We start from the raw sequence: 24,269 nt of genomic DNA on the forward strand, positions 1-24,269 counted from the left end.
AACTCTGGAGTTCTGTCAGAGTGACCATTGGGTTCTTGGTCATCTCCCTGACCAAGGCCCTTCTCCCCCGATTGCTTAGTTTGGCTGGGCGGTCAGCTCTTGGAAGAGTCTTGGCAGTTCCAAACTTCTTGATTTATTACTCAATGTTGAAATGTCTCTCGATGATGCCTGGGCCAATTCTACAGGAGAGGAGAGGAGAGGAGAGGAGAGGAGAGGAGAGGAGAGGAGAGGAAAGGAAAGGAAAGGAAATGAAAGGAAAGGAAAGGAAAGGAAAGGAGAGGAGTAGCTATAGCTGTAGCAGGACCTGCATTACCAAGACAATGAAAAAAAATGACTCTGACCTGACTTTCATCTTTGGAGCTGATCCTTTGTCTGGTGGGAAGTCTGAGTGGAGCTGAGCTGGCCTTGGAACAGAGAGAAGCTTTAAGCTTGCTAACTAGAATTCCACTCCTATAAAATCCCTGTTTCATTTCATGAGAGGGATGAGAGAATGGCTTGAAAGGGCAGTTGTCTTTATCTCTGGTGATACTATTAGTGTGGTTATAATTGATGCCAAACGTCTGTGTGAAGTTCAGCCAGTGCCACAGGATGATCGTCTAACACAATGAGTTAAATAACTGTGACATAATTGAATGATTCACAACAAAAGTCTATTATTCTAGATCCAGGGGAAAGTTAAGAGAGGTACAAAGTGGAGAGAATGTACGTAGTCCTACAGATTTGATGACCTGTTAAATTGAGACACACAATATTCACATGTCCCTTTAAAAGCAGGAGGTGGCGGTGACGTCAGCACTCGCACAGCCATATCAGTCAGCCATCTAATGGCTTTGAGACAGCTACTGACCTCAACCCAAATTGGTCTCATACAGACAGTCCTAAAGCTGTCAGTATGCCCTAAGAAGAAAGAGAAGTGTTAAGAGGCTGTCATGCTCTTGCCTCCTTCCCAAAACACGTAGTCATCTCTGTCCCACACCGAGGTCATCTGTCTGCATACTTTAAGTCTGGTATGACTTTGCCCTTTATAACATATGATTTGTGCAGAATTACATTTTCAACTAAATCCCATCACATCTATTGGCATATTGAGGGTTTATGTCTCTCCACTATAAAAATAGAATGATATATAGAATAGAATAACTTTATATTTCCCTGAGGAAACTTCAGGAGTGAGAGGTCATGATCTGGATTTGTTTGATTGGATGTTAGATTCTGGTTTGGCTTCCAGAACAGATCAGGGCGGCATTTGATGGCAGGTAAGAGTCTGGGTTAAGTTGCTGGCATGACGTCAGGAGACAGCCGTCATGTTCGGGGGGACAGGGATGCTGGTGGGGGCTGGGGTGGGAGGGGGACTTGGGCAGCAATCAGCACTACAGGCCCCTCTTTCATGGGCGGAAGTCCCAACCAAGGGGAGAGTTCACACCAGTACGCCACCACCTCTCCTGAACTCAAAGAGGAGTGGAAATATTTCACATGTCTGCCTTGGCCCCAAGACTGTTTTACCGCTTAGCCTTTCAGGTCTCTCCCTTTACCCTTTCTTCCTTCCCTCCTCCTTCCTCCCCCGTTCCCCCATCACATCCCCACCGGCACCATCATATGGTCCAGATTAAAGGTGTGGGATTGTGAAGACCAGGACACCATTAAGGCACTCTGAACACATAGTTATATGTTGACATGGTCAGTCCTTTAAGAGAGGTGTGGCACCTGTCACGAACAACAGATCGGATCACGACAGTCCCCTTTCACAAGAAATCCAGCTGAGGAAGAGAGGCTCAGAACTATCCCAGGACAATGGGGGAAACCACAAATCATCGGGTTTCATACAGGGGCGCAAATGCAATCAGTAGGGAACAACAAGGCCAGATGGGGCAGCAGAATGATTCCTGAAAAACTAAGGACGAGGAGATAAAATAGAGAGAGAAACATCCCAATATGTTTTTTGCTGTAGAGCAGTTATGGCTTTGCCATGTGTGGATTTCATGGTGGTTCATATAGCTGTTTGGATGATCCAGTGAGGCACTGCATGCCTCTCTAGAAGACAAAGCCCATATGAGGACAAAACCCTGGTTGATTTATTCTGTTCTCTTCTCACTACCTGTAAGTGAAACTGCAGTCAGGCCTGTTGCTTAGTGAGGCCCAAGTGCGTCCACTCTAAACTTCAAACGGCCAGCAATGAAAAGTAGACATATTTACTCCTTGAGAGGAAACACAAAACATTGTGTTCTGCTGAAGGTTGACAACAATTTTCTGAGCAGTTGTTTCTAGTCTCCACGAGGGAAAACATACATTTAGTGCAGCTTCAGGTGAGGCCCTGCTTCACACGCTGCCTGGTTTCCACCACATCATCCAGGAGGAGAAAAAAAAGGGAGAAAACAATGCTCAGCATCTTTGGAAAAAATTTAAACAATGAAACACAAGTTTATTTTTGACCATGCCATGTTGTTATATATAATGTTTAAGTAGTATATGATGGTCAGAGGCAATGCAGAAGAATAATAACCCATAACTCTTAAGTGTTATGTATCATTAAGAGTTACAAAAATATTTTTTAAGAGTTATTAGGGAATTAAAATGACAGAAGCAATAACTACTATGGTAACAATGCCAGGTAATATACTGTACAGAATCCCTCTGTAACTGCAGGTAAAAGCCTGGCCTTTGAGCTAATTGCTGGAGGGTGATATGTTCTAAATTCTAGCTGCCTATTAAATCAGAGGTTGACCCCTCTCTGAGGATAGGGGTTACCATAAAACAGCACTTAGACAGCATTAATGCCCTAAGTGACATTCCTGAGGCTGATGGCTGTAGTACAGCTTATCCTTGGTTCACTCAGGCCTTGCAAGTTGGCTTACGTTTTGACCAGTGCCTAGGCCCTCGGAGGCAGCTTGTGAGAGAACAGAGATAAGGATGAACATAGTGTCTTGTCTTTGGCAGATTGTTACGAACCTCTCAGAGGAACGTGTCTGTCTCCCCATATGAATATGTCTGTCTATTGTTTGCCCTAATCCTATTGTTTGCCCTAATATATAAGTTGTTTGCCCTAATCCTACAGGGGGCAGAGACAGGCACCTTTTGTCCCTTGTCTGTTACGACAGCTATAAGCCCCCTGGTCACTGTGTCCATCAAGACAGCTGTCCTGGCTGCATGGCTGGTGTCAGCAACAGAGGCTAAAATAGGAAATAGCCCAGCTCTCCTTCCCATGGCTCTGCCACCTGTCCTGTCGGCTGGAACACAGGTTAAAGAGTCAGACTCCATCCCTAGCAACACAATACATCCACACAGACACACCACAATTACCTCATGTGTGGTGGGTCCTGTGTTGGGTGAACACTCTGAGTGAAGTATGCTCTCTGAGCCTGGTGTAGATGTCAGTCAAACAGACTTATGTCTCTGGGAGGCAAAACCCTGACCCAGTCTGGGGGAGGCGGGAGAGGCGGGAGAGGCGGGAGAGAGAGAGAGAGAGAGAGAGAGAGAGAGAGAGAGAGAGAGAGAGAGAGAGAGAGAGAGAGAGAGAGAGAGAGAGAGAGAGAGAGAGAGAGAGAGAGAGAGAGAGAGAGATTTTGGATCTGCTCCAGTGATGGTTGTCTTGAAGAAAACAAGTACAAGGCTGGTCGAGAAGGACATGATTAGGCCGGTAATACCAGGGTTGTACTGTACACTCTACAAAGAAAAGGTTCCTGGAATATCCTTTAGTGGTTCTTCAAATTGAAACTGTGGGGGAACACCTACGGTTGAAGTCAGAAGTTTACATACACCTTAACCAAATACATTTAAACTCTGTTTTTCACAATTCCTGACATGTAATCCTCGTAAAAATTAGGATCACAACTTTATTTTAAGAATGTGAAATGTCAGAATAATAGTAGAGAAAAGGATATATTTCGGATTTTATTTCTTTCATCACATTCCCAGTGGGTCAGAAGTTTGCATACACTCAATTAGTATTTGGTAGCATTGCCTTTAAATTGTTTAACCTGTGTCAAACGTTTCGGGTAGCCTTCCACAAGCGCTTTTTCAGTTCTGCCCAAGCATTTTCTATAGGATCGAGGTCAGGGCTTTGTGATGGCCACTCCAATACCTTGACTTTGCTGTCCTTAAGTTATTTTGCCACAACTTTGGAAGTATGCTTGGGGTCATTGTCCATTTGGAAGACTAATTTGCGACCAAGCTTTAACTTCCTGACTGATGTCTTGAGATGTTGCTTCAATATATCCACATAATTTTCCGTCCTCATGATGCCCTCTATTTTGTGAAGTGCACCAGTCACTCTTGCAGTAAAGCACCCCCACACCATGATGCTGCCACGGTTGGGATGGTGTTCTTCGGCTGGCAAGCATCCCCCTTTTTCCTCCGAACATAGCAATGGTCATTATGGCCAAACAGTTCTATTTTGGTTCATCAGATCAGAGGACATTTCTCCTAAAAGTACGATCTTTGTCCCCATGTGCAGTTGCAAACCGTAGTCTGTCTTTTTTATGGCGGTTTTGGAGCAGTGGCTTCTTCCTTGCTGAGCGGCCTTTCAGGTTATGTCGAAATAGGACTCATTTTACTGTGGATATAGATACCTTTGTACCTGTTTCCTCCAGCATCTTGACAAGGTCCTATGCTGTTGTTCTGGGATTGTTTTGCACTTTTCACACCGAGGTACTCTAGGAGACAGAACGCGTCTCCTTCCTGAGCGGTATGACGGCTTCATGGTCCCATGGTGTTTATACTTGCGTACTATTGTTTGTACAGATGAACGTGGTACCTTCCGGCATTTGGAAATTGCTCCCAAGGATGAACCAGACTTGTGGAGGTCTACAATTTTTTGGAGGTCTTGGCTGATTTCTTTTGATTTTCCCATGATGTCAAGCAAAGAGGCACAGAGCTTGATGGTAGGCCTTAAAATACATCCACAGGTAAACCTCCATTTGACTCAAATGATGTCAATTAGCCTAGCAGAAGTTTATAAAGCCACTGGAATTTTCCAAGCTGTTTAAAGGCACAGTCAACTTAGTGTATGTAAGCTTCTGACCCACTGGAATTGTGATTCAGTGAATTATAAGTGAAATAATCTGTCTGTAAACAATTGTTGGAAAAATTACTTGTGTCATGGACAAAGTAGATGTCCTATCCGACTTGTTTGTTAACAATAAATTTGTGGAGTGAATGAAAGCAAGTTTTAATGACTCCAAACATCCGACTTCTACTGTAGGTGTGTAACAGTTTGGGTCTAGAGTGTCTCCCCCTTTGAAGAGGGGGATGACCGTGGCAGCTTTCCAATCTTTAGAGATGATACGAAAGTGAGGTTGAATAGGCTAAATAATAGGGGTTGCAACAATTGTGGCGGATAATTTTAGAAAGAGAGGGTCCAGATTGTCTAGCCCAGCTGATTTGTAGAGGTCCAGATTTTGCAGCTCTTTCAGAACATCAGCTACCTGGATTTGGGTGAAGGAGAAGTGGGGAGGCTTGGGCACATGTTTAGCAATAACATCTGCTAACCATGTGTGTGTGACCAATACAATTTGATTTGATTTGATTTGACGTAAAGTATCTTCGAAAGCAAATTTAAGTAGGACCATACTGTTACTCTGCTCAAACCCTTTTATTACGCTACTGTCATCACCCCACTGGGAAACCATGGATACTGCTGTCTAGCCTATCTTCAAAGAAGCATCTTCAAGAGTACATGGAAGGAACATCAACTCTGTAGTTCTGTTCAGGACTACACGTCAAGTCACAGGACACTGGACAGCTACGAAGAAGGACAACAGTAGAATACTTGTTGGAACCATTTCGTGCAATCAGAGCCTTACAAGCGTACCAACCCACCTTCCAAGACTGCCCCATTCACCAAGAGATCCCAGCGAACCCGGGCATTTCACGTGAATATATTCAAGATTTCTTGCTCAAAGTGGGCGGCGGTTTGTGTGCAAAGTATATGGTTATTGTAAGTCAGGGTAGTTTCTGAATGTGGCAATGTTAATTGTCTCTATCCCTCTCTCTCCCTCTCCATCTCTTCTTTAACCTCTGGGATATGTGGGATGCTACCACCTGGCCAAAAGCCAGGGAAAATGCAGAGCGCCAAATTCAAATAAATTACTATAAAAATCAAACTTTCATTAAATCACACATGCAAGATAGCAAATTAAAGCTAAACTTGTTGTGAATCCAGCCAACATGTCAGATTTCAGAAAGGCTTTTCGGCGAAAGCAAACGATGCTATTATCTGCGGATAGCACCTCCGTAAACTAAGAGAGACAAGCTTATTTCAACACTGTAGGCGCAACACAAAACGCAGAAATAAAAATATAATTACTGCCTTACCTTTGACGAGCTTCTTTTGTTGGCACTCCAATATGTCCATTAAACATCACAAATGGTCCTTTTGTTTGATTAATTCTGTCGAAATATATCCGAAATGTCCATTTATTTGGCGCTTTTGATCCAGAAAAACACCGGTTCCAACTTGCGCAACGTGACTACAAAATATCTCAAAAGTTACCTGTAAACTTTGCCAAAACATTTCAAACTACTTTTGTAATACAACTTTAGGTATTGTTTTATGTAAATAATCGATAAAATTGAAGACGGGATGATCTGTGTTCAATACAGGAGGAAAACAAACTGTAGCTAGCTTTCTGGTCACGCTCCTCTATCTAACAGTATACTACAAGTGACCCTTGTTTTGAACAGGGCTACTTCTTCATTACACAAAGGAAAAACCTCAACCAATTTCTAAAGACTGGTGACATCCAGTGGAAGCGGTAGGAACTGCAAGAAGGTCCCTTAGAAATCTGGATTCCCAATGAAAAACCATTGAAAAGAGAGTGACCTCAAACAAACAAAAAATCTGAATGGTTTGTCTTCGGGGTTTCGCCTGCTAAATAAGTTCTGTTATACTCACAGGTATGATTCACAGGCATGATTCACAGGCATGATTCAAACAGTTTTAGAAACGTCATAGTGTTTTCCATCCAAATCTACTAATAATGTGCATATCTTATCTTCTGGGGATGAGTAGCAGGCAGTTTAATTTGGGTATGCATTTCATTCGGACGTGAAAATACTGCCCCCTGTCACCAAGAAGCATCCATGTTGTTGTCATTCAGAGTATTACGTCTCCAATCAATAACCGGTTTAGAGTGTGTGTTTATCCTATGTTCCCATTTAATTAGCTAGTAAATAAATAATTAAACCAATTTGTGTAGTACTGTATTATAAGTAAGGCTTGGGTTTTTGCATATGCAAAGAGGTTATGAGTGTTCAGAATGGTGATATGATACGAGGTTATGATTAATAATTTGACTGTTTATAGATGCGAAATGTAAAGACCTTTCAGAGTTTAATTTGGGAGATGGTAACTCTTTAAAGAACTGCTGTCGTGGTGCCTCAGATCCTAATGAGTTCATTGTTACATGATTAGTTTATTTAGATAAATAACAGTCTTCAGATGAATGTTAAAGTCAAGTCACGACACTGTCCATTATATGTGTTGGAACAAGTAGCCTACAGTCCAGATATAACAAGGGGACTGGGGAGCGTGTAGCCTACAGTCCAGATATAACAAGGGGACTGGGGAGCATGTATCCTACAGTCCATATATAACGAGGGGACTGGGGAGCATGTAGCCTACAGTCCAGATATAACAAGGGGACTGGGGAGCATGTGGCCTACAGTCCAGATATAACGAGGGGACTGGGGAGCATGTAGCCTACAGTCCAGATATAACGAGGGAACTGGGGAGCATGTAGCCTACAGTCCAGATATAACGAGAGGACTGGGGGCGTGTAGCCTACAGTCTGGATATAACAGGGGACTGGGGAGCATGTAGCCTACAGTCCAGATATAACGAGGGGACTGGGGGCGTGTAGCCTACAGTCTGGATATAACGAGGGGACTGGGGAGCATGTAGCCTACAGTCCGGATATAACGAGGGGACTGGGGAGCATGTAGCCTACAGTCTGGATATAACGAGGGGACTGGGGAGCATGTAGCCTACAGTCCAGATATAACGAGGGGACTGGGGAGCATGTAGCCTACAGTCCAGATATAACGAGGGAACTGGGGAGCATGTAGCCTACAGTCCAGATATAACGAGAGGACTGGGGGCGTGTAGCCTACAGTCTGGATATAACAGGGGACTGGGGAGCATGTAGCCTACAGTCCAGATATAACGAGGGGACTGGGGGCGTGTAGCCTACAGTCTGGATATAACGAGGGGACTGGGGAGCATGTAGCCTACAGTCCGGATATAACGAGGGGACTGGGGAGCATGTAGCCTACAGTCTGGATATAACGAGGGGACTGGGGAGCATGTAGCCTACAGTCCGGATATAACGAGGGGACTGGGGAGCATGTAGCCTACAGTCCAGATATAACGAGGGGACTGGGGAGCATGTAGCCTACAGTCCAGATATAACGAGGGGACTGGGGAGCATGTAGCCTACAGTCCGGATATAACGAGGGGACTGGGGAGCATGTAGCCTACAGTCCAGATATAACGAGGGGACTGGGGAGCGTGTAGCCTACAGTCCAGATATAACGAGGGGACTGAGGGGCGTGTAGCCTACAGTCCAGATATAACGAGGGGACTGGGGAGCGTGTAGCCTACAGTCCGGATATAACGAGGGGACTGGGGAGCATGTAGCCTACAGTCCGGATATAACGAGAGGACTGGGGGCGTGTAGCCTACAGTCCAGATAAAATGAGGGGACTGGGGAGCATGTAGCCTACAGTGAAGATATAACGAGGGGACTGGGGAGCGTGTAGCCTACAGTCCGGATATAACGAGGGGACTGGGGAGCATGTAGCCTACAGTCCAGATATAATGAGGGGACTGAGGGGCGTGTAGTCTACAGTCCGGATATAACGAGGGGACTGGGGAGCATGTAGCCTACAGTCCAGATATAACAGGGGACTGGGGAGCATGTAGCCTACAGTCCAGATATAACAGGGGACTGGGGAGCATGTAGCCTACAGTCCGGATATAACGAGGGGACTGGGGAGCATGTAGCCTACAGTCCAGATATAACAGGGGACTGGGGAGCATGTAGCCTACAGTCCAGATATAACAGGGGACTGGGGAGCATGTAGCCTACAGTCCAGATATAACAGGGGACTGGGGAGCATGTAGCCTACAGTCCGGATATAACAGGGGACTGGGGAGCATGTAGCCTACAGTCCAGATATAACAGGGGACTGGGGAGCATGTAGCCTACAGTCCAGATATAACAGGGGACTGGGGAGCATGTAGCCTACAGTCCGGATATAACGAGGGGACTGGGGAGCGTGTAGCCTACAGTCCAGATATAACAGGGGACTGGGGAGCATGTAGCCTACAGTCCGGATATAATGAGGGGACTGAGGGGCGTGTAGCCTACAGTCCAGATATAATGAGGGGACTGGGGAGCGTGTAGCCTACAGTCCAGATATAATGAGGGGACTGGGGAGCATGTAGCCTACAGTCCGGATATAACGAGGGGACTGGGGAGCATGTAGCCTACAGTCCAGATATAATGAGGGGACTGGGGAGCATGTAGCCTACAGTCCAGATATAACGAGGGGACTGGGGAGCGTGTAGCCTACAGTCCAGATATAACGAGGGGACTGGGGAGCATGTAGCCTACAGTCCAGATATAACGAGGGGACTGGGGAGCATGTAGCCTACAGTCCGGATATAACGAGGGGACTGGGGAGCATGTAGCCTACAGTCCAGATATAACGAGGGGACTGGGGAGCATGTAGCCTACAGTCCAGATATAACAGGGGACTGGGGAGCATGTAGCCTACAGTCCAGATATAACGAGGGGACTGGGGAGCATGTAGCCTACAGTCCAGATATAACGAGGGGACTGGGGAGCGTGTAGCCTACAGTCCAGATATAACGAGGGGACTGGGGAGCATGTAGCCTACAGTCCAGATATAACGAGGGGACTGGGGAGCATGTAGCCTACAGTCCAGATATAACAGGGGACTGGGGAGCGTGTAGCCTACAGTCCAGATATAACGAGGGGACTGGGGAGCATGTAGCCTACAGTCCAGATATAACAGGGGACTGGGGAGCATGTAGCCTACAGTCCAGATATAACAGGGGACTGGGGAGCGTGTAGCCTACAGTCCAGATATAACGAGGGGACTGGGGAGCATGTAGCCTACAGTCCAGATATAACAAGGGGACTGGGGAGCATGTAGCCTACAGTCTGGATATAACGAGGGGACTGGATATAGTCTGGATAACGAGGGGACTGGGGAGCATGTAGCCTACAGTCCAGATATAACGAGGGGACTGGGGAGCATGTAGCCTACAGTCCAGATATAATGAGGGGACTGGGGAGCATGTAGCCTACAGTCCAGATATAACGAGGGGACTGGGGAGCGTGTAGCCTACAGTCCAGATATAATGAGGGGACTGGGGAGCATGTAGCCTACAGTCCAGATGTAACGAGGGGACTGGGGAGCATGTAGCCTACAGTCAAGATATAGCGAGGGGACTGGGGAGCGTGTAGCCTACAGTCCAGATATAATGAGGGGACTGGGGAGCATGTAGCCTACAGTCCAGATATAACGAGGGGACTGGGGAGCATGTAGCCTACAGTCCAGATATAACGAGGGGACTGGGGAGCGTGTAGCCTACAGTCCATATATAACGAGGGGACTGGGGAGCATGTAGCCTACAGTCCAGATATAACGAGGGGACTGGGGAGCATGTAGCCTACAGTCCAGATATAATGAGGGGACTGGGGAGCGTGTAGCCTACAGTCCGGATATAACGAGGGGACTGGGGAGCATGTAGCCTACAGTCCAGATATAATGAGGGAACTGGGGAGCGTGTAGCCTACAGTCCAGATATAATGAGGGAACTGGGGAGCGTGTAGCCTACAGTCCAGATATAACGAGGGGACTGGGGAGCATGTAGCCTACAGTCCATATATAACGAGGGGACTGGGGAGCATGTAGCCTACAGTCCAGATATAACGAGGGGACTGGGGAGCATGTAGCCTACAGTCCAGATATAACGAGGGGACTGGGGAGCATGTAGCCTACAGTCCATATATAACGAGGGGACTGGGGAGCATGTAGCCTACAGTCCAGATATAACGAGGGGACTGGGGAGCATGTAGCCTACAGTCCAGATATAACGAGGGGACTGGGGAGCATGTAGCCTACAGTCAGATATAACGAGGGACTGGGGAGCATGTAGCCTACAGTCCAGATATAACGAGGGGACTGGGGAGCATGTAGCCTACAGTCCAGATATAACGAGGGGACTGGGGAGCGTGTAGCCTACAGTCCAGATATAACGAGGGGACTGGGGAGCATGTAGCCTACAGTCCAGATATAACGAGGGGACTGGGGAGCATGTAGCCTACAGTCCAGATATAACGAGGGGACTGGGGAGCATGTAGCCTACAGTCCAGATATAACGAGGGGACTGGGGAGCATGTAGCCTACAGTCCAGATATAATGAGGGGACTGGGGAGCGTGTAGCCTACAGTCCAGATATAATGAGGGGACTGGGGAGCATGTAGCCTACAGTCCAGATATAACGAGGGGACTGGGGAGCATGTAGCCTACAGTCCGGATATAACGAGGGGACTGGGGAGCATGTAGCCTACAGTCCAGATATAACGAGGGGACTGGGGAGCATGTAGCCTACAGTCCAGATATAACGAGGGGACTGGGGAGCATGTAGCCTACAGTCCAGATATAACGAGGGGACTGGGGAGCGTGTAGCCTACAGTCCAGATATAACGAGGGGACTGGGGAGCATGTAGCCTACAGTCCAGATATAACGAGGGGACTGGGGAGCGTGTAGCCTACAGTCCAGATATAACGAGGGGACTGGGGAGCATGTAGCCTACAGTCCAGATATAACGAGGGGACTGGGGAGCATGTAGCCTACAGTCCAGATATAACGAGGGGACTGGGGAGCGTGTAGCCTACAGTCCAGATATAACGAGAGGACTGGGGAGCGTGTAGCCTACAGTCCGGATATAATGAGGGGACTGGGGAGCATGTAGCCTACAGTCCAGATATAACGAGGGGACTGGGGAGCGTGTAGCCTACAGTCCAGATATAATGAGGGGACTGGGGAGCATGTAGCCTACAGTCCAGATATAACGAGGGACTGGGGAGCGTGTAGCCTACAGTCCAGATATAATGAGGGGACTGGGGAGCATGTAGCCTACAGTCCAGATATAACGAGGGGACTGGGGAGCATGTAGTCTACAGTCCAGATATAACGAGGGGACTGGGGAGCATGTAGCCTACAGTCCAGATATAACGAGGGGACTGGGGAGCATGTAGCCTACAGTCCAGATATAACAGGGACTGGGGAGCATGTAGCCTACAGTCCAGATATAATGAGGGACTGGGGAGCGTGTAGCCTACAGTCCAGATATAACGAGGGGACTGGGGAGCATGTAGCCTACAGTCCAGATATAACGAGGGACTGGGGAGCATGTAGCCTACAGTCCAGATATAACGAGGGGACTGGGGAGCATGTAGCCTACAGTCCAGATATAACGAGGGGACTGGGGAGCATGTAGCCTACAGTCCAGATATAACGAGGGGACTGGGGAGCATGTAGCCTACAGTCCAGATATAACGAGGGGACTGGGAGCATGTAGCCTACAGTCCAGATATAACAGGGGACTGGGGAGCATGTAGCCTACAGTCCAGATATAACGAGGGACTGGGGAGCATGTAGCCTACAGTCCAGATATAAGGAGGGGACTGGGGAGCATGTAGCCTACAGTCCAGATATAATGAGGGGACTGGGGAGCATGTAGCCTACAGTCCAGATATAACGAGGGGACTGGGGAGCATGTAGCCTACAGTCCAGATATAACAGGGGACTGGGGAGCATGTAGCCTACAGTCCAGATATAACGAGGGGACTGGGGAGCATGTAGCCTACAGTCCAGATATAACGAGGGGACTGGGGAGCATGTAGCCTACAGTCCAGATATAACGAGGGGACTGGGGAGCATGTAGCCTACAGTCCAGATATAACGAGGGGACTGGGGAGCATGTAGCCTACAGTCCAGATATAACGAGGGGACTGGGGAGCATGTAGCCTACAGTCCAGATATAACGAGGGGACTGGGGAGCATGTAGCCTACAGTCCAGATATAACGAGGGGACTGGGGAGCATGTAGCCTACAGTCCAGATATAACGAGGGGACTGGGGAGCGTGTAGCCTACAGTCCAGATATAACGAGGGGACTGGGGAGCATGTAGCCTACAGTCCGGATATAACGAGGGACTGGGGAGCATGTAGCCTACAGTCCAGATATAACGAGGGGACTGGGGAGCGTGTAGCCTACAGTCCAGATATAACGAGGGGACTGGGGAGCATGTAGCCTACAGTCCAGATATAACGAGGGGACTGGGGAGCATGTAGCCTACAGTCCAGATATAACGAGGGGACTGGGGAGCATGTAGCCTACAGTCCAGATATAACGAGGGGACTGGGGAGCATGTAGCCTACAGTCCAGATATAATGAGGGAACTGGGGAGCGTGTAGCCTACAGTCCAGATATAATGAGGGGACTGGGGAGCATGTAGCCTACAGTCCAGATATAATGAGGGGACTGGGGAGCATGTAGCCTACAGTCCAGATATAATGAGGGGACTGGGGAGCGTGTAGCCTACAGTCCAGATATAATGAGGGGACTGGGGAGCATGTAGCCTACAGTCCAGATATAACGAGGGGACTGGGGAGCATGTAGCCTAAAGTCCAGATATAACGAGGGGACTGGGGAGCATGTAGCCTACAGTCCAGATATAACGAGGGGACTGGGGAGCATGTAGCCTACAGTCCAGATATAACGAGGGACTGGGGAGCATGTAACCTACAGTCCAGATATAATGAGGGGACTGAGGGGCGTGTAGCCTACAGTCCAGATATAATGAGGGGACTGAGGGGCGTGTAGCCTACAGTCCAGATATAACGAGGGGACTGGGGAGCGTGTAGCCTACAGTCCAGATATAACGAGGGGACTGGGGAGCATGTAGCCTACAGTCAGGAAATAACGAGGGGACTGGGGAGCATGTAGCCTACAGTCCAGATATAATGAGGGGACTGGGGAGCGTGTAGCCTACAGTCCAGATATAATGAGGGGACTGGGGAGCATGTAGCCTACAGTCCAGATATAACGAGGGGACTGGGGAGCATGTAGCCTACAGTCCAGATATAACGAGGGGACTGGGGAGCATGTAGCCTACAGTCCAGATATAACGAGGGGACTGGGGAGCATGTAGCCTACAGTCCAGATATAACGAGGGGACTGGGGAGCGTGTAGCCTACAGTCCATATATAATGAGGGGACTGGGGAGCATGTAGCCTACAGTCCGGATATAAAGAGGACTGGGGAGCATGTAGCCTACAGTCAAGATATAATGAGGGGACTGGGGAGCGTGTAGCCTACAGTCCTAACAGGGGACTGGGGAGCATGTAGCCTACAGTCCAGATATAATGAGGGACTGGGGAGCATGTAGCCTACAGTCCAGATATAACGAGGGGACTGGGGAGCATGTAGCCTACAGTCCAGATATAACGAGGGGACTGGGGAGCATGTAGCCTACAGTCCAGATATAACGAGGGGACTGGGGAGCGTGTAGCCTACAGTCCAGATATAACGAGGGGACTGGGGAGCATGTAGCCTACAGTCCAGATATAACGAGGGGACTGGGGAGCATGTAGCCTACAGTCAAGATATAATGAGGGGACTGGGGAGCATGTAGCCTACAGTCCAGATATAACGAGGGGACTGGGGAGCATGTAGCCTACAGTCCAGATATAATGAGGGGACTGGGGAGCATGTAGCCTACAGTCCAGATATAACGAGGGGACTGGGGAGCATGTAGCCTACAGTCCAGATATAATGAGGGGACTGGGGAGCGTGTAGCCTACAGTCCACATATAACGAGGGGACTGGGGAGCATGTAGCCTACAGTCCAGATATAACGAGGGACTGGGGAGCATGTAGCCTACAGTCCAGATATAACTGAGGGGACTGGGGAGCATGTAGCGCCAGTAGCCAGGGTAGTGGGTTCAGTCCAGATATAAATGGGACTGGGATAAAAGCTGGGGAGCATGTCTGTCCACATAAATGGCATAGCCTACAGTCCAGATATAACGAGGGACTGGGGAGCATGTAGCCTACAGTCCAGATATAACGAGGGGACTGGGGAGCATGTAGCCTACAGTCCAGATATAACGAGGGGACTGGGGAGCATGTAGCCTACAGTCCAGATATAACGAGGGGACTGGGGAGCGTGTAGCCTACAGTCCAGATATAATGAGGGGACTGGGGAGCGTGTAGCCTACAGTCCAGATATAATGAGGGGACTGGGGAGCGTGTAGCCTACAGTCCAGATATAACGAGGGGACTGGGGAGCATGTAGCCTACAGTCCAGATATAACGAGGGACTGGGGAGCGTGTAGCCTACAGTCCAGATATAACGAGGGGACTGGGGAGCATGTAGCCTACAGTCCAGATATAATGAGGGGACTGGGGAGCATGTAGCCTACAGTCCAGATATAATGAGGGGACTGGGGAGCATGTAGCCTACAGTCCAGATATAACAGGGGACTGGGGAGCATGTAGCCTACAGTCCAGATATAACGAGGGGACTGGGGAGCATGTAGCCTACAGTCCAGATATAACGAGGGGACTGGGGAGCATGTAGCCTACAGTCCAGATATAACGAGGGACTGGGGAGCATGTAGCCTACAGTCCACATATAACCACTGGGGAGCATGTAGCCTACAGTCCAGATATAACGAGGGACTGGGGAGCGTGTAGCCTACAGTCCAGATATAATGAGGGGACTGGGGAGCGTGTAGCCTACAGTCCAGATATAATGAGGGGACTGGGGAGCGTGTAGCCTACAGTCCACATATAATGAGGGGACTGGGGAGTCCTACAGTCCAGATATAACAGGGGACTGGGGAGCATGTAGCCTACAGTGCGGATATAACGAGGGGACTGGGGAGCGTGTAGCCTACAGTGCGGATATAACGAGGGGACTGGGGAGCGTGTAGCCTACAGTGCGGATATAACGAGGGGACTGGGGAGCGTGTAGCCTACAGTCCAGATATAACAGAGGGGACTGGGGAGCATGTAGCCTACAGTCCAGATATAATGAGGGGACTGGGGAGCGTGTAGCCTACAGTCCAGATATAATAACTGGGGAGCGTGTAGCCTACAGTCCAGGGGGGACTGGGGAGCATGTAGCCTACAGTCCAGATATAATGAGGGACTGGGGAGCATGTAGCCTACAGTCCAGATATAACGAGGGGACTGGGGAGCATGTAGCCTACAGTCCAGATATAACGAGGGGACTGGGGAGCATGTAGCCTACAGTCCAGATATAACGAGGGGACTGGGGAGCGTGTAGCCTACAGTCCAGATATAACGAGGGGACTGGGGAGCATGTAGCCTACAGTCCGGGAGGGGACTGGGGAGCATGTAGCCTACAGTCCAGATATAACGAGGGGACTGGGGAGCATGTAGCCTACAGTCCAGATATAACAGGGGACTGGGGAGCATGTAGCCTACAGTCCAGATATAATGAGGGGACTGGGGAGCATGTAGCCTACAGTCCAGATATAATGAGGGGACTGGGGAGCATGTAGCCTACAGTCCACATATAACGAGGGGACTGGGGAGCATGTAGCCTACAGTCCAGATATAACAGGGGACTGGGGAGCATGTAGCCTACAGTCCAGATATAATGAGGGGACTGGGGAGCGTGTAGCCTACAGTCCGGATATAACGAGGGGACTGGGGAGCGTGTAGCCTACAGTCCAGATATAACAGGGGACTGGGGAGCATGTAGCCTACAGTCCAGATATAATGAGGGGACTGGGGAGCATGTAGCCTACAGTCCAGATATAACGAGGGGACTGGGGAGCATGTAGCCTACAGTCCAGATATAATGAGGGACTGGGGAGCATGTAGCCTACAGTCCAGATATAATGAGGGGACTGGGGAGCATGTAGCCTACAGTCCAGATATAACGAGGGGACTGGGGAGCGTGTAGCCTACAGTCCAGATATAATGAGGGGACTGGGGAGCATGTAGCCTACAGTCCAGATATAATGAGGGGACTGGGGAGCATGTAGCCTACAGTCCAGATATAACGAGGGGACTGGGGAGCATGTAGCCTACAGTCCAGATATAACGAGGGGACTGGGGAGCGTGTAGCCTACAGTCCAGATATAACGAGGGGACTGGGGAGCATGTAGCCTACAGTCCAGATATAACGAGGGGACTGGGGAGCATGTAGCCTACAGTCCAGATATAACGAGGGGACTGGGGAGCATGTAGCCTACAGTCCAGATATAACGGGGACTGGGGAGCATGTAGCCTACAGTCCAGATATAATGAGGGGACTGGGGAGCATGTAGCCTACAGTCCAGATATAACGAGGGGACTGGGGAGCGTGTAGCCTACAGTCCAGATATAACGAGGGGACTGGGGAGCATGTAGCCTACAGTCCAGATATAACGAGGGGACTGGGGAGCATGTAGCCTACAGTCCAGATATAACGAGGGGACTGGGGAGCATGTAGCCTACAGTCCAGATATAATGAGGGGACTGGGGAGCATGTAGCCTACAGTCCAGATATAACGAGGGGACTGGGGAGCATGTAGCCTACAGTCCAGATATAACGAGGGGACTGGGGAGCATGTAGCCTACAGTCCAGATATAACGAGGGGACTGGGGAGCATGTAGCCTACAGTCCGGATATAACGAGGGACTGGGGAGCATGTAGCCTACAGTCCAGATATAACGAGGGGACTGGGGAGCATGTAGCCTACAGTCCAGATATAATGAGGGGACTGGGGAGCATGTAGCCTACAGTCCAGATATAACGAGGGACTGGGGAGCATGTAGCCTACAGTCCAGATATAACAGGGGACTGGGGAGCATGTAGCCTACAGTCCAGATATAACAGGGGACTGGGGAGCATGTAGCCTACAGTCCAGATATAATGAGGGGACTGGGGAGCATGTAGCCTACAGTCCAGATATAACGAGGGGACTGGGGAGCGTGTAGCCTACAGTCCAGATATAACGAGGGGACTGGGGAGCATGTAGCCTACAGTCCAGATATAACGAGGGACTGGGGAGCATGTAGCCTACAGTCCAGATATAACAGGGGACTGGGGAGCATGTAGCCTACAGTCCAGATATAACAGGGACTGGGAGCTGTAGCCTACAGTCCAGATATAACGAGGGGACTGGGGAGCATGTAGCCTACAGTCCAGATATAACGAGGGGACTGGGGAGCATGTAGCCTACAGTCCAGATATAACGAGGGGACTGGGGAGCATGTAGCCTACAGTCCAGATATAACGAGGGACTGGGGAGCGTGTAGCCTACAGTCAAGATATAATGAGGGGACTGGGGAGCATGTAGCCTACAGTCCAGATATAACGAGGGGACTGGGGAGCATGTAGCCTACAGTCCAGATATAACGAGGGGACTGGGGAGCATGTAGCCTACAGTCCAGATATAATGAGGGGACTGGGGAGCATGTAGCCTACAGTCCAGATATAACGAGGGGACTGGGGAGCATGTAGCCTACAGTCCAGATATACTGAGGGACTGGGGAGCATGTAGCCTACAGTCCAGATATAACGAGGGGACTGGGGAGCATGTAGCCTACAGTCCAGATATAACGAGGGGACTGGGGAGCATGTAGCCTACAGTCCAGATATAACGAGGGGACTGGGGAGCATGTAGCCTACAGTCCAGATATAACGAGGGACTGGGGAGCATGTAGCCTACAGTCCAGATATAATGAGGGGACTGGGGAGCATGTAGCCTACAGTCCAGATATAACGAGGGACTGGGGAGCATGTAGCCTACAGTCCAGATATAACGAGGGGACTGGGGAGCATGTAGCCTACAGTCCAGATATAATGAGGGGACTGGGGAGCATGTAGCCTACAGTCCAGATATAACGAGGGGACTGGGGAGCATGTAGCCTACAGTCCAGATATAACGAGGGGACTGGGGAGCGTGTAGCCTACAGTCCAGATATAACGAGGGGACTGGGGAGCATGTAGCCTACAGTCCAGATATAACGAGGGGACTGGGGAGCGTGTAGCCTACAGTCCAGATATAACGAGGGGACTGGGGAGCATGTAGCCTACAGTCCAGATATAATGAGGGGACTGGGGAGCATGTAGCCTACAGTCCGGATATAACGAGGGGACTGGGGAGCGTGTAGCCTACAGTCCAGATATAACGAGGGGACTGGGGAGCATGTAGCCTACAGTCCAGATATAACGAGGGGACTGGGGAGCATGTAGCCTACAGTCCAGATATAATGAGGGGACTGGGGAGCGTGTAGCCTACAGTCCAGATATAACGAGGGGACTGGGGAGCATGTAGCCTACAGTCCAGATATAATGAGGGGACTGGGGAGCGTGTAGCCTACAGTCCAGATATAAGGAGAGGACTGGGGAGCATGTAGCCTACAGTCCATATATAATGAGGGAACTGGGGAGCGTGTAGCCTACAGTCCAGATATAACGAGGGGACTGGGGAGCATGTAGCCTACAGTCCATATATAATGAGGGGACTGGGGAGCATGTAGCCTACAGTCCAGATATAACGAGGGGACTGGGGAGCATGTAGCCTACAGTCCGGATATAACGAGGGGACTGGGGAGCGTGTAGCCTACAGTCCGGATATAATGAGGGGACTGGGGAGCGTGTAGCCTACAGTCCGGATATAACGAGGGGACTGGGGAGCGTGTAGCCTACAGTCCGGATATAATGAGGGGACTGGGGAGCGTGTAGCCTACAGTCCGGATATAATGAGGGGACTGGGGAGCGTGTAGCCTACAGTCCAGATATAATGAGGGAACTGGGGAGCATGTAGCCTACAGTCAAGATATAATGAGGGGACTGGGGAGCATGTAGCCTACAGTCCAGATATAATGAGGGGACTGGGGAGCATGTAGCCTACAGTCCAGATATAACGAGGGGACTGGGGAGCGTGTAGCCTACAGTCCAGATATAACGAGGGGACTGGGGAGCGTGTAGCCTACAGTCCAGATATAACGAGGGGACTGGGGAGCATGTAGCCTACAGTCCAGATATAATGAGGGGACTGGGGAGCATGTAGCCTACAGTCCAGATATAATGAGGGGACTGGGGAGCGTGTAGCCTACAGTCCAGATATAACGAGGGGACTGGGGAGCATGTAGCCTACAGTCCAGATATAATGAGGGGACTGGGGAGCGTGTAGCCTACAGTCCAGATATAATGAGGGGACTGGGGAGCGTGTAGCCTACAGTCCAGATATAATGAGGGACTGGGGAGCATGTAGCCTACAGTCCAGATATAACGAGGGGACTGGGGAGCATGTAGCCTACAGTCCAGATATAACGAGGGGACTGGGGAGCATGTAGCCTACAGTCCGGATATAATGAGGGGACTGGGGAGCGTGTAGCCTACAGTCCAGATATAACGAGGGAACTGGAGAGCATGTAGCCTACAGTCCAGATATAACCAGAGGGACTGGGGAGCATGTAGCCTACAGTCCAGATATAACGAGGGACTGGGGAGCATGTAGCCTACAGTCCAGATATAACGGGGGACTGGGGAGCATGTAGCCTACAGTCCAGATATAATGAGGGGACTGGGGAGCATGTAGCCTACAGTCCAGATATAACGAGGGACTGGGGAGCATGTAGCCTACAGTCCAGATATAACGAGGGGACTGGGGAGCATGTAGCCTACAGTCCAGATATAACGAGGGGACTGGGGAGCATGTAGCCTACAGTCCAGATATAATGAGGGGACTGGGGAGCATGTAGCCTACAGTCCAGATATAACGAGGGACTGGGGAGCGTGTAGCCTACAGTCCAGATATAACGAGGGACTGGGGAGCATGTAGCCTACAGTCCAGTAACGAGGGGACTGGGAGCATGTAGCCTACAGTCCAGATATAACGAGGGGACTGGGGAGCATGTAGCCTACAGTCCAGATATAACGAGGGGACTGGGGAGCGTGTAGCCTACAGTCCAGATATAATGAGGGGACTGGGGAGCATGTAGCCTACAGTCCAGATATAACGAGGGGACTGGGGAGCATGTAGCCTACAGTCCAGATATAACGAGGGGACTGGGGAGCATGTAGCCTACAGTCCAGATATAACGAGGGGACTGGGGAGCATGTAGCCTACAGTCCAGATATAACGAGGGGACTGGGGAGCATGTAGCCTACAGTCCAGATATAATGAGGGGACTGGGGAGCATGTAGCCTACAGTCCAGATATAATGAGGGGACTGGGGAGCATGTAGCCTACAGTCCAGATATAATGAGGGGACTGGGGAGCATGTAGCCTACAGTCCAGATATAACGAGGGGACTGGGGAGCATGTAGCCTACAGTCCAGATATAACGAGGGGACTGGGGAGCATGTAGCCTACAGTCCAGATATAACGAGGGGACTGGGGAGCATGTAGCCTACAGTCCAGATATAACGAGGGGACTGGGAGCATGTAGCCTACAGTCCAGATATAACGAGGGACTGGGGAGCATGTAGCCTACAGTCCAGATATAATGAGGGGACTGGGGAGCATGTAGCCTACAGTCCAGATATAACGAGGGGACTGGGGAGCATGTAGCCTACAGTCCAGATATAACGAGGGGACTGGGGAGCATGTAGCCTACAGTCCAGATATAACGAGGGGACTGGGAGCATGTAGCCTACAGTCCAGATATAATGAGGGGACTGGGGAGCATGTAGCCTACAGTCCAGATATAATGAGGGGACTGGGGAGCATGTAGCCTACAGTCCAGATATAACGAGGGGACTGGGGAGCATGTAGCCTACAGTCCAGATATAACGAGGGGACTGGGGAGCATGTAGCCTACAGTCCAGATATAATGAGGGGACTGGGGAGCATGTAGCCTACAGTCCAGATATAACGAGGGGACTGGGGAGCATGTAGCCTACAGTCCAGATATAACGAGGGGACTGGGGAGCATGTAGCCTACAGTCCAGATATAACGAGGGGACTGGGGAGCATGTAGCCTACAGTCCAGATATAATGAGGGGACTGGGGAGCATGTAGCCTACAGTCCAGATATAACGAGGGGACTGGGGAGCGTGTAGCCTACAGTCCAGATATAACGAGGGACTGGGGAGCATGTAGCCTACAGTCCAGATATAACGAGGGGACTGGGGAGCATGTAGCCTACAGTCCAGATATAATGAGGGGACTGGGGAGCATGTAGCCTACAGTCCAGATATAACGAGGGACTGGGGAGCATGTAGCCTACAGTCCAGATATAACGAGGGGACTGGGGAGCATGTAGCCTACAGTCCAGATATAACGAGGGGACTGGGGAGCATGTAGCCTACAGTCCAGATATAATGAGGGGACTGGGGAGCATGTAGCCTACAGTCCAGATATAACGAGGGACTGGGGAGCATGTAGCCTACAGTCCAGATATAACGAGGGGACTGGGGAGCATGTAGCCTACAGTCCAGATATAACGAGGGAGCTGGGGAGCATGTCGCCTACAGTCCAGATATAACGAGGGGACTGGGGAGCATGTAGCCTACAGTCCAGATATAACGAGGGGACTGGGGAGCATGTAGCCTACAGTCCAGATATAACGAGGGGACTGGGGAGCATGTAGCCTACAGTCCAGATATAACGAGGGGACTGGGGAGCATGTAGCCTACAGTCCAGATATAATGAGGGGACTGGGGAGCATGTAGCCTACAGTCCAGATATAATGAGGGGACTGGGGAGCATGTAGCCTACAGTCCAGATATAACGAGGGACTGGGGAGCATGTAGCCTACAGTCCAGATATAACGAGGGGACTGGGGAGCATGTAGCCTACAGTCCAGATATAACGAGGGGACTGGGGAGCATGTAGCCTACAGTCCAGATATAATGAGGGGACTGGGGAGCATGTAGCCTACAGTCCAGATATAACGAGGGACTGGGGAGCATGTAGCCTACAGTCCAGATATAACGAGGGGACTGGGGAGCATGTAGCCTACAGTCCAGATATAATGAGGGGACTGGGGAGCATGTAGCCTACAGTCCAGATATAACGAGGGACTGGGGAGCATGTAGCCTACAGTCCAGATATAACGAGGGGACTGGGGAGCATGTAGCCTACAGTCCAGATATAACAAGGGGACTGGGGAGCATGTAGCCTACAGTCCGGATATAATGAGGGGACTGGGGAGCGTGTAGCCTACAGTCCAGATATAATGAGGGGACTAGGGAGCGTGTAGCCTACAGTCCAGATATAACGAGGGGACTGGGGAGCGTGTAGCCTACAGTCCATATATAACGAGGGGACTGGGGAGCATGTAGCCTTACAGTCCAGATATAATGAGGGGACTGGGGAGCGTGTAGCCTACAGTCCGGATATAACAGGGGACTGGGGAGCATGTAGCCTACAGTCCAGATATAATGAGGGGACTGGGGAGCATGTAGCCTACAGTCCAGATATAACGAGGGGACTGGGGAGCGTGTAGCCTACAGTCCAGATATAACGAGGGGACTGGGGAGCGTGTAGCCTACAGTCCGGATATAAGGAGGGGACTGGGGAGCATGTAGCCTACAGTCCAGATATAATGAGGGGACTGGGGAGCATGTAGCCTACAGTCCAGATATAACGAGGGGACTGGGGAGCGTGTAGCCTACAGTCCAGATATAACGAGGGGACTGGGGAGCGTGTAGCCTACAGTCCCGATATAACGAGGGACTGGGGAGCATGTAGTCTACAGTCCAGATATAATGAGGGGACTGGGGAGCATGTAGCCTACAGTCCCGATATAACGATGGGACTGGGGAGCGTGTAGCCTACAGTCCAGATATAACGAGGGGACTGGGGAGAATGTAGCCTACAGTCCGGATATAACGAGGGGACTGGGGAGCGTGTAGCCTACAGTCCGGATATAATGAGGGGACTGGGGAGCGTGTAGCCTACAGTCCGGATATAATGAGGGGACTGGGGAGCGTGTAGCCTACAGTCCAGATATAATGAGGGGACTGGGGAGCATGTAGGCTACAGTCCGGATATAATGAGGTGACTGGGGAGCATGTAGCCTACAGTCCAGATATAATGAGGGGACTGGGGAGCATGTAGGCTACAGTCCGGATATAATGAGGGGACTGGGGAGCATGTAGCCTACAGTCCAGATATAAGGAGGAGTCTGGGGAGCATGTAGGCTAAAGTCCGGATATAATGAGGGGACTGGGGAGCATGTAGCCTACAGTCCA

This window comes from Oncorhynchus keta, chromosome 1, assembly GCF_023373465.1.
Source record: "Oncorhynchus keta strain PuntledgeMale-10-30-2019 chromosome 1, Oket_V2, whole genome shotgun sequence".
Taxonomy (NCBI): domain Eukaryota; kingdom Metazoa; phylum Chordata; class Actinopteri; order Salmoniformes; family Salmonidae; genus Oncorhynchus; species Oncorhynchus keta.